Source organism: Canis aureus, chromosome 21, assembly GCF_053574225.1.
Source record: "Canis aureus isolate CA01 chromosome 21, VMU_Caureus_v.1.0, whole genome shotgun sequence".
Taxonomy (NCBI): domain Eukaryota; kingdom Metazoa; phylum Chordata; class Mammalia; order Carnivora; family Canidae; genus Canis; species Canis aureus.
Genome location: NC_135631.1, coordinates 27,729,195 through 27,750,321, shown reverse-complemented (window position 1 = coordinate 27,750,321; position 21,127 = coordinate 27,729,195). Strand labels below are relative to the sequence as shown.

Genomic DNA, 21,127 nt, shown 5'->3' with positions numbered 1-21,127 from the left:
GGGCTGGATGAGACTAGTAGACCTGATTTCTTTGGTTGCCATCAAGTGTTTCTCTAGTTTTGGTAGGCTTTATTTTGCTTTATAAAATACCTGGTTGTAGCATTTCAAAATCAAAAGTTTTGATCTAAAAATCTAAATCTCCTGCTACACTTGGCTCCGGTCCTGTAGGACTGGGGCTGAATAAGAACATACCTTTTATATCCATTCATTCATGCATTCATGCATTCATGCATTTATTTATTTAAGAGAGACCGCATACATGCACTAGGTGGGGGGCAGGGAGAAGGGGCCAAGGAGAGAGAATTTTAAGTACGTGGGGTTCAATTTCACTACCTGGAGATCATGACTTGAGCCAAAATCAAGAGTCAGAGGTTTAACTGACTGAGCCACCCACGTGCCTCAAGGACAAACTTTCAGGTGGGTGTTCTCACCTTTTCACACTGGATTTTCACCCACTTGTTTCATTCGTTAGTGCTTCTCGCTTGACTTCTGGAGCCATTTGTGGTTGAGACTCTCTTCCAGGATCATAAGTGCTTCTAAGACTTCATGGTTTCAGATATGACCATGCTTTGCCCACATTGTTCTTTCCCCCCAAACTCCACCTTCAACTCTATGTGTGTGCTTTCCTCAGTTAAAAAGAAGTATGGACATGCAAAACAGGTTGTACTCCTCTTTTCTTCAATATTTTTGCTCACTGTTCCGAATAAGTATACTAATTCTATAATGTCATATTTGGGTATGATTTAGAACATGAGCTTTGAAGTAAAAATTCCTTGGATCTGAGAGACTAAATCTACTAATCTACAAGGACTGGACAACATAGGAAACTAGAAGTCTGACCCACATGCTGCAGCGACTAGACCAGAAAGCCAAACCCCAACCTCTAGCAATTGGCACCCAGTGTCCCTAATTTTTGCCCCCTCCTTCCAACTTAGGGCCAAGCCAATAAAGCCAACTATGCTCACCTGACCCCTCAGGTAGGATACCCCATTGCTGGTTAGCTCACCTCAAGTTTTGCTGCACCAACAGTCTCTGATCAGAGAATACTTGGAACCTTCCCTCTTTCTCACATTGTTTTCCAACTCCCCTGCCTGCCTTTGAGTCTCTGCCAGTTGCAACTACAAGTGATGGGGGCTGACTCCTTGCTATAGCAAGTTCTGAATACATGGTCTTTGCTTATTCTCATTGGGGTGGTATTCATTTCTTTCCATGTTAAATTCCCTATTACTGCCACTTGTTATATAACCTCGTGCATGTTTCTTAGCCTCTGTAAGTCATAGCTTCCTCATTCTGAAATGGAGATGTTGGTGATACCTGCCACATAGAATCAAGTCAGTTAACACAAGAAACTAAATGGAAAATGCTAAAAGTGTCTGGTACATGGTAAGCCCATAATAGTGCTCAGTGTTTTTAATCTTTGTAATTATTTATTTTTAGACAAAAGGTTAAAAAAAAACACTAGAGAGAACAAAGGGCTTGTATGAAGTTCACAAAGAAATCTGAACTGGGTGCAGATTCTTCGTTGGGTTCAAGTCTAGTGTTCTTTCTCCTACTTTACACACTTCTACTTTGCATACAGAGCAGAATCAGCAAATGTTTTCTAAGTGAATGCATGAAAGAAAAAGTAAATGAGTGAGCAGCCTAAATTGTTACATCAGTTGCAAATACAGCTATGGAAAAGGGGAGGAAATCATTCAATCAACCAAAAAAATGCATGTGTCTGGAACCAAACCACGTAAAATCTTGTAAGGGGGTAAAATAATTTTAGAGCTGGAAAGTATATTAGAGATCATTTAGTTCTGTGCTTTTCAAACTTTTTCAAACACCAAAATCATAGACATTCAAAATGGAAAAGGTTTTACAGAAATATCTAAATATCTAAACTCTAGACATAGGTCTTCTATGGTTATACATGAAAGATGGAGAGACATTTTCATTTTTTTCTTGAACTTGATTCTTCCTATAAATACTGTTTGTGGATAATCTACTAGTGTCAATCATTGATTTTCAGGAAATGGATAAATCATGACCCAAAATAAGAAGCTGCTGAAATGCTTTTAATGCGTTTTAGTTTGTATTCCCTCAAAAGCAAACCATGAGACATAGATTTTGGAGAAGTAATTTATTTGAGAGACAATCCTGAGGAATACATGAGGTAGCAGGAAGTGAGATAGGGAATGGAGGAGACCCAATAAAAAGATGTATTGATAAGTGAATTACTATTATGGGCAACTGGTACTCAACTAACCCAGTAGAGAGACAGTAAGGAATCGTCTACAGAATTATTCCCATGAGGTGTGAGGCTGAGGTTTCATCTGTCTTGAATCAAAGGATCAAGGGTTAGGATCAGGTGTTAGGATCAGGGGCTAGGATCAGGACGGACTAGCATTTGCCATCCGAAGTCTTAGCTTGAGAAAGGCCTGGTTAAAATATTAGTTTTAGCTTTGTATCTTTATCAAATTAGTAGGATCATAAAAGGCAATGATAAACTGAAGAAAACATAAATATTACAAAGGATTTTATTTTTCAAGCATAAATAATGCATAAGGAAAGAGCTAAAAAATAAAAAAGGCCTGATAGCAAAATGGGTTGTAGTGATGAATACTAACTCATAAATGATAGACTAGAAATGATAGAAACATGGGGAAGTTTCTGTTCATTATTCCATTAATCTAAGGAGGTTTTTTAAACGTGAGATCTTGATTTTTTACATCAGCTGCCAAGGGTGCCGTGCAAGGGGACTCGCATACGCTGCTGATGGAGACCAGCTTTCGGAGGCAATTTGGTGTCTGTGTCAAAGGCTTGAAAGTTCTTCATTCCCTTTGCTTCAGTGATTCCACTTTCTGAAAATACAACCTCGGGAAAAATGCAGGTGGGGGGGGGGGAATCCACAATTTCCATGAAGCATATGGAGTAGTTTAAAACAGTAAATACTCTACGTGGACAATATCATGCAGATAACTAAGTACAGTATAGACCCATACGAAATCTATCATGTAAGCCCTCTGCAAGGGCTTTTCAGGAGCAGGGTGTGTTAGCCTTATTCATCTGAAAGCAGCAAAGAATCATACGAAACACATAAAACCTGTAATAGGAGGACTTGGCCGCACCGCTTCCTGTCTTAAGTACTTTTATATGTATTAACTTGCTTAATCTTCTCCAGGGCCCAATGACGGACTATTCTGACCAACCCCATTTTATAGATGAATAAAAATGAGGCCAGTAGGCCCGTCAGGTATATTGTCCAAAATTACACAGCCAGAAATGATGGAATGGGGATTCAGACCCAGACTAAGTGGATGCAAAACCTGCAAGACTCTCAACCGGTCCTTTACTACATTTTGCAGGAGGCTCCAAAAAGGATAAACTGAATTTGGGATACTGCTAGGCCCCGGGCAGCAGAAAGGCTGTGTCACCCTAGTGCATGCTCATGGGCTCTCCCTCCTTCTCTCTCCCCGCCTCCTCTTACTCCCCTCTTCCCTTTCTCCTTCTCCTCTGGGCTCCTGGGGCACAGCCCTCTCTGCCAGGAGGTACCAGAGGGCACCAGGAATCAAATGTGCAACACAATTCTTGATAGGTACGCACTCTGCTTCAGTTTGTGCCCAGCCCCGATGAAAGCCAATCAGGAGCTCCCTGACCTAATCACAACCACCTAGAGAAGTCATGTTTGTCATTAGCGATGCTACGTGCGTATCATATTTGTTGCTATGAATGACGATTACTCTAAGATCTTATGTTTGCGAGGTTTTACACACTCCTGTTTCCTCATGTGATCATTAAGATGACCTTGTTTCAAATTGAACACCAATAAAAAATAAATTTATGTATAAAAAATAAGATGACCTTGTGAAGCATGTAAAGCAGACACTGAAATCCCTCTCTTATTTCCTTAACATTTTTATTTAAATGCACGTCAGCAGGTGCTTTCCAGACCACAAGCAGGCCCTTGCTTAGTGCAGCTAGTGAAGCCTGCTCTTGGGCCAAGGTTTCTTGACTTTGGTGCCACTGATGTTCTGTGCTGTGAAGTATGTCCTCCTCTGCATTCAAGGATCTTCAGCAAAATCCTTGGCCTCAACTCACTAGATACCTACAGAACTGCCCACCACACGCCCGTCACAATGACTAAAATTATTTCTAGGAACTGCCTAGCGTCCCCTGCTGATGCCCACTGGTGTAGGCAAGTGCCTTCACTTTACCAATGAGGAATCTAAACCCCAAAGAGTGAACTTTAATTGCCCAGTTAGCTAAATTCAAGAGAGACGAAGGCCTAGAACACAGGTTTCTGCTATTTCTAATCCAGGGCTCTTTTTAGATTTTGAACTAGGGGGTGAGGGAGCTCAGAATTTACCAGAATGATACCATCATCCTCTACTTTGACTGGAGTAGCTGTAGGCAAAAGTATCTAGAACAAAAGGCTTTTGTTCATTTTCTTATTTCTACCTCTATGAAGAAGGTGCTATAACCTCTACCACATCACAGCCGTGAAAACTTTGGAGTTCTGGGCCAGCTGGGTTGCAAGGTTTAATCTCTTCTGTTTAATTGGTTCCTTATGGAAACACTTGGAAATCATCGTGGTTCTTTCGGCGTGAACCTATAAATTAAGTCTTCCTGCAAATGAACTTAACCCATATGTATCTGCCCGGTGTGCATTGACCTCTGTAACCTTCTGTGTCGTCTCTTGTAAAAAGCTGTCCGTGCATTCCCCTCCCCTGAGCTCCCTCTGGAGATGAGGGGGGGGGGTTTCCATGTGGACGTAACATCCATCCCGTGGCTATTGCAACTGGAGCGCTCAGTCATCTCTCATACTCTCCTATTCTTGACTGACTTCCCCTCTTGGATCGTGATACGTTTCAACATTTGATGCCTAATTCTTGCATTCTTAACTCAGGAGATGTTTTGGGAATGAATGGATCAATGGATAAGTGATGAAAAGCACCCAGATGGGGTGTTACATGCAACGGATGAAAAACTGAACTCTACCTCTGAAACTAATAGATACGCTATAGGTTAATCAATTGAATATAAATAATATATATATATATATTTTTTTTAAAGCAGCCAGATGACTACCAGGAAGATCATTATAAAAGGAAAAATGTGTTTTTGTTTTTTTTTTCATATTCTCTACAAGTTTACTGTGTTCCTTACCTAATCTTGACTTCTCAGGCAACGTTAACAGGAAAGTGTCTTGAAACATTCCTATCAAATCAACTACTTTTGCAAATGTCCTGGGCAGGTGTTGAGTCCCATCCTAAATGCAATGGAAGCAGGTCTGTGTGATACCATCTAAACTTAGCAGTATCTCATTTTACCTTTTGCTCTGAGCTTTAAAAGCCTGATCCTGGGGTAATGAATTTGTAATGCAGCTCGGGAAAAACTGTTGCTGAATAACTGACAAAAGTAATTACAATTCCTTTAATAAACCCCATTCTCTCCATTGCCGGGCATTATTATGGAGCAATAATGATTACAATATTCTCAGGAAAAAAAAATCTGTAAAGCAGGACTATGCTTATTTAAATATTGTTTATCCAGGTATTTATTATAATAAGATAATGATCTTACTGTGAATTAGCTATCAAGTGAGATGTTCTGGCTGTTTGTAAAGTTTAATTCTATACTAAAAAATAATCTTGGGATGTAGTCACTGTAACAGCTAATGAATAAATATGAAGCTTATTTTCAAGCCATTCACACATTAGGAAATTTAGGTTTTAGCCCTCATTATTTTATCACATTCAATATAAAATTATAGACAGGCTTTGTCTCGATAAGTGAAATAATTTGCATGCATCAATCACAGCAAGAAAGACAAGGTTTAACATTCCTCATAGATTAATACTGATGTGTAATTTGAGTTTTAGCTTGAAAGGGCGAAGAGGTATTTCTTCAGTACAATTAGCATAGATCTCATTGCTTGAATGGCAATGTGTATTAATCAAACAGTATTTATTAAGCAATAATATTTACTTAGCACCGAGCTGAATGTTGGAAGATAAGAACCTGTAAATAATTTTAAAATATGATCACGACCATCAGAAATACAGCATACTCTTATTGAAAAGACGATATATAGGCATAATGTGTTAACTGATATTTTTATTTGAACTTGAACATTGCTTGAGTCTAAGAGTTAGAATTCAAGAAGGGCTCTGGTGCAGTGGCTGAGGAGCTCTGGACTGAATACCAGCTCCCTCTTTACCAGGGATGGACATGCCAGCTAAGACATATTATTACATGCAGGCTCTAGCCCAGCGGTTCTCAAACTGCTGCCTATCAGAGTCACGTTAGGTATATTTAAAAAACGCCAAAGCCCAGGCATCAGGACTCTTTAAAAACAAAACAAAACAAAACAAAACAAAACTTAGGTTTCAGTGTGATTTCAGGGAGCACCCCTGGTTGTGAATGATTAACCTAGTTGGCTAGTTCTCCGACTTTAACCTGAATGTCTGTCACTTGTCTTCTTCATTATGGAAAGTGCAGGTTCTCATCCAGGAGGCTGGATGTGGGAGCTGGAATTCTGTGTTTCCCACTGGCTGGGGGAGGGGGGTGTTTGCAGAGGGAGATTACCGGTGCCCAGGCCACACGCTCTGTGGGAAAGTGCTAGCCCACTACTTTGTTATCTTTAAACAGTGATACCTCTTGGAGGGTTTATATAAAGGCTAGGCATCAGGCACCGTGCAAATCAAATGGCGCAGGTACCTTCTAACATCGGTGGTTATCATATTGATTTCAACTCAACTTCCCCCAAACTATTCACATCACTAAGGAGAGTCCTCTGTTTCTAGGATGCATATATCTGATTAAAAAAAACAAAACAAAACAAAACAAAAAAACAATTTTAAATTCCTTTTTTTTTTCCTAAGTAGGCAAAGTCTAGTTATTGTTATGAGACCTGAAGCTTATGCAACCCCTACAGCCCATCCTCATTTTTCCTTGGCTCCATAGTGGAATCACATGGAAGGATTTTACAACACTTCCAATGCTTGGGCCGCCCCCAGACAGGTTAATCAGTGTCTCTAGTGGTGGTGGGATGGGGGTGTGGTTCACTGCAAGAGTATTGTTGAGCAACACAGCTCACCTAATTTTCTGCATTCCATTTACTTGACCTTTTATTCAATTAGCATGCCTTGAGCTTCTAAGACATGCCAGCATTGTCCTGGATGGTTGGGCGGATACAAAGAGTGATAAAAAGCAAAGTATTAAGATCTTGGTACCAATAATCGCTTTACTGTCTTTACAATAAATCTGTGGAGTAGATATTGTCGTTATTACATCATATGATGACCCAGTTCTCTAGGAAGTTAGAATATATCATAAGATAGAAAAAAGAAGGCTGTAAAAAGAGCTATGGGACATAGATGTAGTTTTATTTTTGGAATGTGTTCTTCACAATTCCTCACCTTGGATTTTTTTTTTTTTTTATGACTGTTGGGTTAATCAATTCAAGTATTGTCTAAAATCCTAAGGTCGAGGACCACATTTTATGGTTATTTTTTACCCTAGGGCCTAGCACAAGATTGAAAACAAAGTGTGGGGCAGCCCAGGTGGCTCAGTGGTTTAGCACTGCCTTTGGCCCAGGGCATGATCCTGGGGTCCCGGGATCGAGTCCCACATTGGGCTCCCTGCATGGAGCCTGCTTCTCCCTCTGCCTGTGTCTCCACCTCTCTCTCTCTCTGGGTCTCTCATGAATAAATAAATAAAATCTTTAAACAAAAAAAAAAAAAAAAAAGAAAAAAGAAAAGAAAAGAAAGTGTGTTTTCTCTTTCTCTGTTTTTCTTTCTCTCTGTGAAGATAGATATATGTACATACATACACACATACATATATGTACACAATTTTATATATTTAGACTTTTATTTTAGTTTTTTTTTTTTCCCAATATTCTCTGCACTCCTTAATCTGGGTATGTATGCCCCTCATCAGTTGTGGGGAAATGTATTCATTCACTCTTTATATGTTACTCCCCAAACCCTCCCTACAGCCCAATTTATAAACTCCTTTGAGGCATATGTTGGCTCTTCTCATTGCAAATTCTGAGTTTCTTAACTTTTCTTCTAGTATGTTTCATGCATTTACCTTTTGGGGATGGATTGTAAATTACTTCATCAGTGGCACCTTTACTTCATGAGCATTACTTTCCGTGGCATCTAATTAAAAATATAATGCATCGTTAAGGATTTCTTTCTTTTTTTTTTAATTTCTAGTTTTTTTTTTTTTTTTTAATCCTAGTAGTTCTGTTTGGTTATTTTTCAACTTTTCCTGTTCCAAGTATCTGATTCCTTTTTATGTTTTTATTAAATTATTTTATGTCTGTAAGATTTACAATAGTCTTTATTCAGTTATTTCCTCAGTTTTAAAATATTTTTGTTTTTATTCCACCTGTGTACTATGTCTGCTAAATATTCATTCATGATGAGAATATTGTATAAGTGTTTTTGAAATACTGAGCTTATTTCTACTGTATCTATGGAGATCATTCCAGTGTGGTTTTGCCAATGCTTATAATAAGAGCTGTATCAGCAATATCATTAGACTTGGCAAAGATTTATGCTAATTTTGCATTGTAAGGCCATTGATACATTTAAACTCACTATATAGAACATCAAGACTAATAATTCAGCAGAGTCTCTTCTTGCCTCTCCCAAATTTCTGTTATGACATGTTTTCTTACTGGTTTTCTGTACTACAGGTAGATCTTTTTCTTTCTTTCTTTCTTTCTTTCTTTCTTTCTTTCTTTCTTTCTTTCTTTCTTTCTTTCTTTCTTTCTTCTTTCTTTCTTTCTTTTTGAATTCAGAGTGAAGCCCTTGTGGGTTGCAGCTGCATGCAGAGTCCCAAAACTGTCCCATGCAGAACCAAAACTTTTCTACTTTTTATATATAAGCCTCAATACACATCTGCTTACTTTCTTTACCTCAAAACCTCTATACTTATCTGGAACAGCTGTAACTTTACTACACATAAATTATTTCTCTGTGATTAATTTATTTTTTGTTTTATGGTATCTGAGAATTTTTTTTCTTGTGTCAATCATTCATTTTCAAATGACAGTATTTTATCCAGCTTTCCCAAATATTTGTAGTAGAATTTTCAAGTGTTTTTCAGCCATTTTGCCAAATATAAAGCCATCTCTGTAAGTAATTAGTATAAGCTTTACAAATAATACTGTAAAGTGTTTTAGGCAATAGTCCTTGTTTTCTATACTTAAAAAAAAAAAAAAACAAAACACGAAACCAAGAGGCACAATAAAACAAAGTAATAAAAAGAATCTTTAAATAATAGGACTGTTCTTTCAATATTTTGATGGCACATGTGTGTTGGGGGAGGGGTGTAGAATGCAAAGGTAATGCCCAGTCTACCTATACCTTTGTTATCCAGTGCTTTCTAGCACAAGGACAGTTTTGCCCTAATTTTACCCCATTGCATGAGACAATGGGAAGAAGAGGAAGAACATGGCTAGAATGGGCTTCCTTGAATTATCTTTCTATATGTCACCTATATTGCTATGTTCTTGGCCAGTGTCGTTTTTCACATTGAGTTCAGCCGTCCTCTATTTCCCAAATTTCACACAATTCCATCAGTTTTCTTCACTCTTACGTAGTATTCTAAACCTTTAGATGCAAAGAACAGCCAATAAACCAGCTAGTTCCCCATTCAGTTTAGAATATCTGAAATATTTGTTGATCACTCAATTATCAGAAGATAGATTGGTGACTTTATCAGCAATTAGTCATGAAGGAGTATATAAACCAGGATACCGTTAGGTAAAAAATGTTACATGATGGGTAACTATTCCTTAATGCCTATGCTATTGGTGTGAGGCACCTCACAAGAACCACATTTGACAAAAAGTTATGAGGTAATGTTTCCATGGAAGATATTCATTCACTTATCCCTTTAGTAAGTATTTATTCAGTAATTTAGTCTGTGTCCAGTGATGCCATATGGAGGTGCTTTTAGGCTCAATTTTCAATTTTGTTTATCCTTTCCCTATTCTTTGAGCTAGATGATTAGGTTACTCTAAAACTTATACAAAATCCCATGCAAATAAGTCTTTACAGCCTGCCATTCTGCGTGACTGCAAGTCCAAATGGAATGAGAAGCACTGTATTACATGTGCCCTTCACTGTGTAAGTTATTGGGTTACAGTGAATCAAAACAGGTAGGGCCCTTTTACAAGAAGAGTCTCATATACTGGGGCAGATAGTTATCAGAGGGATCATTAATAACATTTGTGACTTATTTGTTTTCTTTTCTTTTGAAAGTATACACCCCCAGGGCTTATATCCAACCTGCATTTATGTTCTCTTGACTGATTGTTTTGAATGATGTCGATTCTGATGGGACCAGTGTCTATTTTGATTTGTCAGCGCTCATGCTCTGCTGGCTATTAAATGATTTCATTATCTCCTCTGGTAGACTGCTCTGAGAGCTCAGGGAGGCATCACTTGAGGTTTCCAGCAGTTGTTTCTTGTCTACCCCTCCTTATTCAACAGAGGAATGTGGATGATTTTCCGTAGATATGTATTTCAGTGCCTAGATTGTATTAGACCTATGGGGTCCAGTACTGTGGCCACAAGGCCCTTGTGGCTATTGAATGCTTGAAATGTGGCTTCTTCAAATTGAGATGTGCTGCAAGTGTAAACTGCATATTTTATTTATTTTATTTTTTTGCTATTTTCAAAGACTCTAGAATTTAACATATCTCATTAATTATTTTATATTGACTGAATGCTAAAATGATACTATTCTAGGTATGTTGGGTTAAGTAAGATATATAACTAAAATGGATTACAACTATTTTTTTTACCCTTTTCCAATGTGGCTATAAGAAATTTTAAAATTACACATGTGCCTTATATCACGTCTATTTCAAAGTATGGTTTTAGAATTTAGATTTAATAAAAAGCAATTATATATAAATGCCCCCATTTTTGTAGCTTACCAAATGAGGTCTGGTAATAGGAAATGAGTTACCCAAGGACACAGAATGGAACAGTATTGGAATTACGCTTGTGTTCCATACTTAACACTGCCTTTAAAGTTAGCCCTTACGGTCTTCAAAGGAAACATATTAGTATAAAAATTGTTTTGGAGATATGAAACCCTATCTCTTGAACATTGATCATAAAATGTTTTATACGAAAGAACACTGGAATTGTACATGTTTTTCTGCTTCTTACTATTTTCTCTTATCCTAGGTTTCAAGAAATAGAACTAGCTAGCTAACAAAAACCCTTTTTGATTTCTTATGAAAAAGCAAAATTTGGATACTTAATAATTGTATAGTTATTGAGTTGTATAATTGAAAGGAACCAGATAGTCAAATAACCAAAACTGCAGATAACCTCAAATTCAGTTGTTTTGGGAAGATGAGAGGAGAGCGTTTTCTTTCATGATTATTTGTTATATATTTATAATTTAAATGAAATTGTATATTCTAGGCCCATATTCATTCACCACTAAGTCCGTGGACTATAGGCATGATCAGTGCTAATTAATATACAATTTATGAAAAATAGTAGAATATGATACGTAAATAATACTGTTGGCATACTTTGTTTATAATATACTTATTTGAATGAAGTGAGATAGAATATATATATTTAAAACCTTTTAAAATTGTTGTGGAGTTCATAGATGAGAAGGAAATAATCCTTCAGAAACACCTCAGAAGGTTATTTACATTTGCAAAGTACCATGTGAGGAATTGTACTCATCTGGGATTAGCCAAACCTCCCTCACCCCTCAAGACAATGATTTGTATCTCATGATGTGATTTTTTTTTTCCCCCATAAAGAAAGGTACACACTGGCGGTACTCTTTACATCTGCTCTGGCAGCTCCATGATGACATCAGAGACCAGGCTACTTCCAACTCCATTTCGCTATTCCTGGGTTGTGGGCCTTATCTGCATGATGTAAAATAAGAGGTGAAACTCCAGATATCAAGGCTGTGCCTCAGAAAACTGTCTGGTCAAAGCATAAAGAAGTGTGTCAGTGCTTCCTTTAAAGAGATGTTTTTTGAAATCCCAAAAGACAACTTCATTTATAGCTCATGGACCTGAACTCAGTCATGTGGACACATTTTCGTGCACAAAGGCTGGAAAACGTGTGTTCCTACCCCCAACTCTCCCTTAACTGAGCAACAAAATACTTCTAAAGTTTGCTGGTTTTGTTATTAAAGGATATGAGAAAATAGATTCTGGGGCCGGCCACAAATAGACCATACTATGATTATGATCTACACATTTGCTTCCCAGGTATTTATGCCTACCCTTCCTCCTTAAACCTCAACAATTTATCTGTTTACTGAATTCACACATCATCATAGAAATCTGAGTGATGGGCAGTCCTTTCCTATAGGTTCAGATACATATTATGAGATCTGAAGACCGATATACTAAACATGTCAGTTATTGGATGTTAAAAGTAAAGAAGGTAGAACACTAAAACTCTCTTTTCAGAAAGGGAGAGAATTTTAACTCGAGGGTAATCATGGGTGGATCACAACCATCAAATCTGCTGGGCAGAAATAATGAAAGCTCTTTGTTCTGGTTCTGGCTCCAGAAGGTCTTCATTATCCATTAATTTCCATATCCATATTTTAGGGGAAGAATTAGAAAATAAACCCTTCTTCAGGAGCTATACCTTTTGGTATGAGATTGAGAAAACAGAAAATGTTTTTAGGATTATGTCATAGGCTTGATATTATTTTGGTAATCCCCCCCCAAATGTGTTAATTATCTGTACCATCAGCTCATAGCCCATCCTGTGTATGAGTAAATCAATCATACCCAACAATTTTCTGTAAGGTGTATTCAGCCAAAATTGGTCAAGATCATCAGAGTCTAGAAACCATTTGAAACTGGTGGCAAATTGAATGAATGTAGCTGAGAGAAAGGTTGAGAAGAGGCCTGATCATCATCTTGTAATGCTGATATGCTGTCATGCAGCAAAGGGGACTATTTATTTTGTGTTACCTCAGAAGGGAAAGCAATACCTAGTAGAAGTAAATTACAAGAAGGCAGGTATTGATGAAATTTGGAAGAAACAAAACAGAATAAAACAAAATGAACACTCTTGCCAATAGTTGGAGCTGCCCCACATCTGGAAGTCTCCCTCCGGAGGTTCCCTCATTAGTTTTTGGGACTCCTTGGAAGGAATTTCTAGTGAGGAAACTTAAATTAGACAATTTCCAGGGATCCATCCTATTCTACTTTCCATGTTTCTATGATTCTGTGAAACCAAAGACAAAAACTGGACAAGTTGATTCAGAAGAGGCATGAAGCAACTACTGAAACATATCAAACTGTCTCACAACCTGCCATAAAAGATTTATGCTATTCCCCTAAGAGCAGGCAAAAGATGAAGACGGTTCAATCTTCCATCTTCCAGTTGGCCCATTTGATCGACTGGAAACCCTGACACAAGTTTTTCTGGTCATTTGACCCACTTTGAATTCCTGACACGAGGGAGTTGTCATAAAACAAAAGGTCTCTATAAGTTACATTTTGTTCTCTAGGAAACACCTTCTGTTTCATGGGAAATGTGTTCATTTCTTGGTAAGTATGTTTAGTGAGTCATGGGATTTGTCTTTGTGAGAATGGGGAGGGCAATTGTTTTCAGTGACCTCTAAATCCATGTGACTATATTTTAAAGTTGTCTTTTTCTATTGCTTTGACTGTTCACATGAACAGTGTTTGACTTTTCTGTCTGCACTTGTCTTCAAGTTCAGAGATGTGGACTGAGTTCTTTAGTAAGGGTATATTGCTATAGAAATTTTTAGGTGAGGGCACCTGGGCGGCTGAGTCAGTTAAGCATCTGCCTTCAGCTCAGGTCATGATCCCGGGGTCCTGGATTTGAGCCCCAGGTCAGGCTCCCTGCTCAATGGGGAGTCACTTCCCCCTCTTCCTCTGCCCTTCCCCCAATTCACATGCTCTCTTGCTCTCTTTCTCTCACATAAATCTGGAAAAAAATAGAAATTTAAGGCGAAAAATTACATTTTTCAACAAGGTATATGGAACATTCAAAAAGTGCATGAATATATCGAAGCAAGGAGAAAAGCATTTGCCTATTCAGTAATCATTCACTGAGTTATTACATACCTACTTTGTGTCAGATGCTGAACTTGGCATGAAAGACAATGTGGTGATCAAGTCAGACACAGCCTGTCTTTGAGGTACATGCAGCCCATCAGCTGGGGAGTAACATAAATTGTGAAACTGTTAAAATAGGGGAAGACATTGGCTCTATGGAGGTTGCAGACAGGGAAACTAATGTAGACCTAGTAAATCAGAAATTTATGATATATTGGCTCAGAAGTGTGAGTGGTAAGAGAGAAGAGTGAGAAACTGGGTGTAGCCGGTTTCCCAAATACTCTACTGTATTTGTCCTAACTTAACACAGTGACCAGGGCAGAACTTTTCTGGGGAAACCCAAAAGTCCTATATTTTTAAAGACTTTAAGGAAAAACCAACAAGCACATTATAAAAACATAATTGGGTACAATAAGTGGTTATTTCAAATGAGAGAAATCATCACAAGCAAATTCTGAAATTTTAGAAATTTAGAATCTTTTCTTCTGAATTCTTTTGTAGGCCGTTTTCCAGAAATGCTTATGTAGATATGCTTCTGTAAGCAACCTGGCTTTCCCTCCCCACCCCGAATACTCTAGGACTGGCAGGCTGCTGTGCAAGGGTGGGGGTGGGGGGATCTTGCAGCTTCATTAAATACAAAGTAAACCCACCTTACCAGCCACTCTAGTTTAGAAGCAACAGAAGATAGCAGGCTTGTTTTGCATGTTATGACTTTTGGAAATTTACTGTGAATTTTGGTAAAAATCATAACTCAGTTACTCAAGTGATTTTGATGCACTAGCGTTTGGATTCTTGTTCTGGCATGATTAGCTGTGTAAGGTTAGGCACGTGAATTATACTCATTGAGCCTCAGTTTTATCATCTACGAAACAGATAATAGTGATACCCATCATTTAGAATTAAGTGGGTAAAAATCAAATAACTATCATAATCACCATCATCTTTGTCTTTTTAAATACTTGTAGCACTGAAGTTCATGGAGAACAAGATTTGCAAATACTAAGCTATAAGTAAGCAAAGATGTACAGAATTAAAAAAAAAAAAACTAGTGTTATCATCACCTCTAACTTTAGGTAAACTTTGTAGTTAACAAAGCATTTCCATGTTTACTGCGCCAACTGATCTCACCAGATTCTTCCAGGATGGCTCACACCTGGGATCCTTCAGTGTTTGCTGTCTGCATCTGTTCTGGTTGGACAATGTACTTGAAATTCTAGTAGCTGGATATTTTGAATACTACTCTTCAGAATAACATAATTAGGCTTCACTGTTACGCTAATCTTTTGGGTGTGAAGACTGAAACTGAAAAGAACTGACTTGCACAAAGACTCACAGGGAGATGGGTTACCTTGACTAGAAAAGGACTGCCCAGCTCCAACCCTGGTGCTTTTTCCACGATATCAAAACTTAGTAGCTCTTTTGACATTAACCCAACCTTAGATCTTCTTGGAATTAATAATAAAGGCAAACCAGTTAGGTAGAGCTAATTTCACAGATATCCTAAAAGGCAGTACTTACACTTACGTTGCTTTCCTTCTAGTAGAGGGATCACCGATGAGCTCGGAGCTGTTGCTGGATTTAAGAGCATTAGAAGTATTGCATTCTGGTTTATGTGACATTTGGGGATGTGCTGGGGCAAAGCTTACAAAGGCCTGGGTGATGACAGAGTTAAAGTACCTGGTGAAGCAAAGAGGGAAGAACCCATCCGCTTGCATTTAAGAAAGCTCTAGTTGATGAACATACAATTAATGCAATGAGTCCGTAACCAGTATTGCTGTCTTGGTCATTATCATTAATTCCTTTCCTTGCAATCTTTCAGCCACTATCTATGATATGCATCAGTGGATTTCAAACTGTGCAGTGAGGAGCTAAAGTGTTTCCTTCAGAGCTCCTTCAATCACTTCAGCGGAGGAAAGAGTTGAAGGGACTGGCACGGTGTCTGGCATCTTTCATAACTGATAGTGGTAGGTGCATATTTATTTCCATTATATGTTGAACTTGTGCTTAAATTGTCCTTTGTAAGAGGGTTGCTTACCTTAGAAGTAAGTTTGGAAACTGCTGTACAGGACACAGGACCAGAATCTAGGTAGAAGACCCACTCCACCACTTTTTAACTCTGATGTTGGGTAAGTTACTTCACAACTCTGAAATTCAGTAAAAACTGATTTGGGGGGAGGGAGAGAGGAAGATTACCTTCTCCTGGGTAGTTGATAAGTCAGTGAAATCATATGTGTGTTGTGGTAGTTTAATCTGTAGGATAAGACATCAGTTTTCTTTATTACTATTAAAATCTCATCTGTGGTACATTTGGTGGCCAGTCAGCACACCTTACTTAATCGGGATATAAAGATTATTGGTAAACAAAGGCAAAAGGCAAAATGTATTGGGTGATTACTCATGAGAGTTGTTACCAGCACCTATATATTTTGAATTTGATCCCAAAATTTTGCCTGATGTTGATTATATAAGAAGGGTATAGGCTCTACCATTATAAATCACTTGGATGACTTGACTCCAAAATAGGCCTTTAGCAGGACAACATATCATGCACAATTCCATTAAATAATATACATAATCAGGTCTTCACCTCTTGCTACTTATGTTTGTTTGTTTTTCTTTTTAGGAGTATGTTTGGGTACAATGCAATATCAAAAAAAAAGAAACAATTTGATTTAAAAAGTGGTCACAGGATCTAAATAGACAACCCCCCCAAAAAAAGAAAATGTACAGGGGACCAAAAGGTACCTGAAGAGTTGCTTGGCATCACTAATTATCAGGGAAATGCAAATAAAAACCACAATGGAATATCACTTTCCATCTGTAAGAATGGCTACTATAACAAAGACAAGAAATGGTAAATATAGGCCGGGATATGGAGGAAAGGGAACCCTGGTGCACCTTTGGAGGGAATGTAAATTGGTGCAGCCATTAGGGAAAACACTACGGAGGTTTCTCAAAAAATTGAAAATAGAAATACCAGGGACACCAGGGTGGTTCAGTCGGTTAAGTGGCTGACTCCTGATTTCAGCTCAGGTCATGATCTCAGGGTCGGGGATCAAGTCTCACATTGGGCTTCATGCTCAGGGAGGAGTCTGAGGGTTCTCCCCCTCTCCCCTGCTTGTTTATTCTCTCTCCTCTGCTTGCTTATTCTCTCTCTCTCTCTCTCTCTCTGTCTCTTTATCTCTGTTTCTCCCTCATAAATAAATAATAAATAAATAAATAAATAAATAAATAAATAAATAAATAAATCTTTTTAAAAAACAAACAGAAGTGGACTTGCTGGACCATATTGTATTTCTACATATTTATCAAAAAAAAAAAAAAAAAGAAAAGAAAAACAATTAAGACACTAATTTGAAAAGCCCTGTGTATCCCTATGTTCATCACAGCACCATTTACAATAGCCAAGAAATGGAAGCAATCTCCCTATCCACGGGTAGGTGGGTAGATAGAGAATATGTGGTATAAGAGTATTAGTCATAAGAAAAATAATGAAGTCTTGCCATTTGCAACAGCATGGATGGACCTAGAGGTTGTTATGCTAAGTGAAAGAAGTCAGAGAAAGACAGATACTGTGGAAGTCCATTTATATATGGAATTTAAAAATGAAACACAAAATAAAACAGACTCATTGATACACAGGAGGTGTATGGTTGCCACAGGAGGAGGGGCTACGAGAATAGACAAGATAGGGGAATTGGATTAAAAGTCCGTTTCCAGCTCTTAGAGTCCACCTGACCCGGGCTTGGCTCTGGAGTGAGGAGTTTGTGCAGGGACACCTGCCAGGTGTTTGGAGCTCCAGACAGGATGATGGGAGCTGCTTGCAACTACCGTCTAGGGAAGAAGGTCCGTGTTAAGTACAACACTGGTGACACCATCAGGGGCCTTAAGCTAATCACCGCCCATCCTGGCACCTGTTTGAACAAGATCATCCTAAAGACTTGGTACATGATTCTTAAGGACCATGTGCCTCCGGGGGACTATCCATGACGAGATGAACCTGGAGCTTTGCTGCCAGGAAAGCAGAAATCCCTCCCTCTCCCTGCCCTCCTCTCCCTTCCTCTCTTCTTCCTCTCCCTCACCTCCACACCGGTATGCATGCTTGTTTTTAAAACTCATGATAATAAAACCCTAGAAGTTGCAAAACAAAACAAAACAAAACCCAAAAGTGTCCCTGGAGCATTGCCCAGCCATGGCCTGTGAAGAGACCCTGAGAGCCTGGCTAGGTGGACGCCACCCACTCCTTAGAATGCTCAGTACGTTTTGTGGGGTTTTGGAGTAACTTCTTTTTCTTCCCGTGAGGAGATAGTTGCTCTTGGAGAAGGAAATAAACACATCACGTTTTTGGTGATGAAAATGAAGAGCCCTGGAAAAAAAATATTGTTCTTAGCAACAGTTAAAGCTATCATCAAGGGAATTAAATGTTCTAGTGGCAATGAGAATATGGCACAGTTGGTTGGGTTTATTATAAAAGAAGAGATATCATATCCACTGTTCCCATAATTAGTTCAACTGTAAGAGACTGTATCCTGGGGAGAGATGTTGGATTGTGTATCATCATTAGAAAAGTAAGTTCAGTTAGTAGTGATTCAGATTAAACATACATATTTATAAAATAAAAAATATTTAAAAAAGCACAGGGAAAGGTGAGCCCTCCTTGTCAAAGTGCCAAGTGGCACAGCGCCATCAGGATTTGAAACATGAGGCCACATCTGAAGTGGTTGAGTTTTGAAGAGTCAAGGATGAGTTGAAAACAATAAAGTGCATTGTGGTTGGGAAGCACGCAAGTGTAATAAATGTCGATCTTTGTTCCCAGGGAAGCTTCAACAGGACGGGGCAATAGGACTTGGGGTAGGCAGGGGTTGACGGATAGTGCTGGAAAGAGAGGAGAGAACAAACTGCAAGGCCACCACGCCTTCTGTTTGAAACATGAGCTGTCTGAGGATTCCCAAACTCATACCTGAAATCTAAAAGCAGGAAAAAAAAAAAAGTCTCACAATGTTTTGACTTTGAAGATGAGATTGCAAAATATTTTCTTCCCCCTTTTCAACTTTTTTTGGATTATTGTTGCATTAATAAACGGAAAACTGCTCACACCTTCATCAGGCTGCCTTCTTAAGTCCTGAAAACTCAATCAAGCCCTCTGTGTGATTAATGGAATTTACAAATTTTGCATGGGGATGATTAGAAGAGGAAGAGAGAGGATCTATTCATTCGTTCATTCATTCATTCACTTTCTCAGCAGTATGATAAATCACCTTAAAGGAAATCTGCCAAGAAAGTAGTTTGACCCCATTTGAAAAGAGGGAAGCCCAGAATGAACCATTTATTCAGGATTTATATTTGCCCTTAGAAACTCAACAACCATAAAGCCTTGACTGAGGATCAAAACTGAGGCACGTGCCCTTAAACGCCACCTTGTGATACTTTGTCTATTCCTGTTACTCCTATTTTTTGAAGACAAAAACCAAAAATCAATTCATCTAGCCCCTCAACTTCTCTAGCTTTTCTTCACAGTACGTTGGCTTGGGACAAATATAAAATAGAAGTGAATAGAAGGAGGAAAAACTCTGGTCTCTATTCCATGGGGCCATTATTTTTAAAACATAAGTAAGATCAAACTTTAATTTATAACTGAGAGTTCTCCAAGGTTTAGCTTTTCCTCTCCTTACCTGTGTTCTCTTCTCTCATTATAGACTGATGATGGGGAGCATCAGAGCTTTGCTCAGGGATTGGTACAAAAAAGAGTCAGTAGAAAATATGAGATTTTTGCCCAGCGGGAGTTGGGATGGAAGGGGAAGTTCTGGTTTTAGAGACAGGAAGAGGAAAGAGGGTAATAAGATGTGTCTGTTCCCACTCCCTCCCCAAACAGGCTTCATTTGTAGTCACTTTGTGTGCATGGGTCATTTAAAATGGTGCTTGTGTATCTGTGTGTTTATCTCAATCTCTCTTTCTCTCTCTCTCTCTCTCTTTTAAGAAGGGAAATAAATGACCACACACTGGTTGATGACATATCAGCCTGGAAGATGGCCAAAGAGAGATCTATTTATCAAGCACAGCCGTTTCCATGTTTTAAAAATTGGTCTCTGGAGCTACAGCAAATACCATGTGTGATTTACTGTACAAGAAAATGAGAGGAAGTAGACTTAGTAACCTTTGGATGCCAAATCTCATTTGTAAACATATTTATAACCAGAAAGGATCTTAAGGATCAGATCTGTGTCATCAGGATCACCTGGGAATCTTTACACAATGAGTATAGCTCAGCCTCCTCTCTCAAAATTCTGATCAACCACTTGCTTTGAGGTACCCACCTGTGTATTTGTGTAAAAGGGAGGAAAAACGGTTTCAGGCAATTCTGATGTGCACTCAAACTGAGAATTTCTGACAACCCAACATTTTGGGTTGGGGAATCATTTTAATTGTCCATTGCTACGTAATAGATTACCCAAACTTAGGTGCCTGACGCAATGTAGTTTCGGACCTCAGAGCCTCGTGGATCAGAAGGCCAGGCACAGCTGACCCCGTTCTTTTGCTCATTGTCTAACAAGGTCGCAGTCAACATGTGGGCAGGGTTGTGCTCCTTTCTAGAGCTCAGAATCCTCATCCAAGCTCTTATGGGTTTGGCATCGTAGGACTGAGGTCCCCATTTGTTCCTAGCTCTCAGTTGAGGGTCCTCTGCTCCTATCTGCCACCACAGTTTCTCACCTTCCTCCTGCAGGTCTACTCATAAGCTCCCTTATGGACCAACTTACAGTGTGAAAGCTACACGTCTAAGCCAGCAAGAGAATCTCTTGCCACAGCCTAAGATACAGGCGGATGTAAGCACAGAGCGACTGTCCCGTTACCTTGGTCATATTCAGTTGTCTAGAAGCAAGTCTCCGATCCTGCCCACACACTCAAGGGAAGAGGGTTATGTCAAGACTTGACTCCCTGGGGTCCACTTCACAGTTTGTCCATCATGAGGAATTCTAAGGAGTTCAACTGGCCACTTGAGCGTATACAACAAATTGCAGAATGTTAGTTTTC

At 38.8% G+C, this 21,127-nt stretch overlaps 1 protein-coding gene across 7 annotated transcripts in view; it reads left to right on the top strand.

Moving 5' to 3' along the window:
• LRRC4C (leucine rich repeat containing 4C) overlaps positions 1-21,127 on the top strand; it is a 1,161,603-nt gene that overhangs the window by 659,579 nt on the left and 480,897 nt on the right. For all 7 annotated transcript variants that reach the window (XR_013360200.1, XM_077863658.1, XM_077863655.1 and 4 more), the window contains one exon: positions 15,918-16,062. The gene's annotated coding sequence lies outside the window, so the exon portion shown is untranslated. The remainder of the gene's footprint in view (positions 1-15,917; positions 16,063-21,127) is intronic.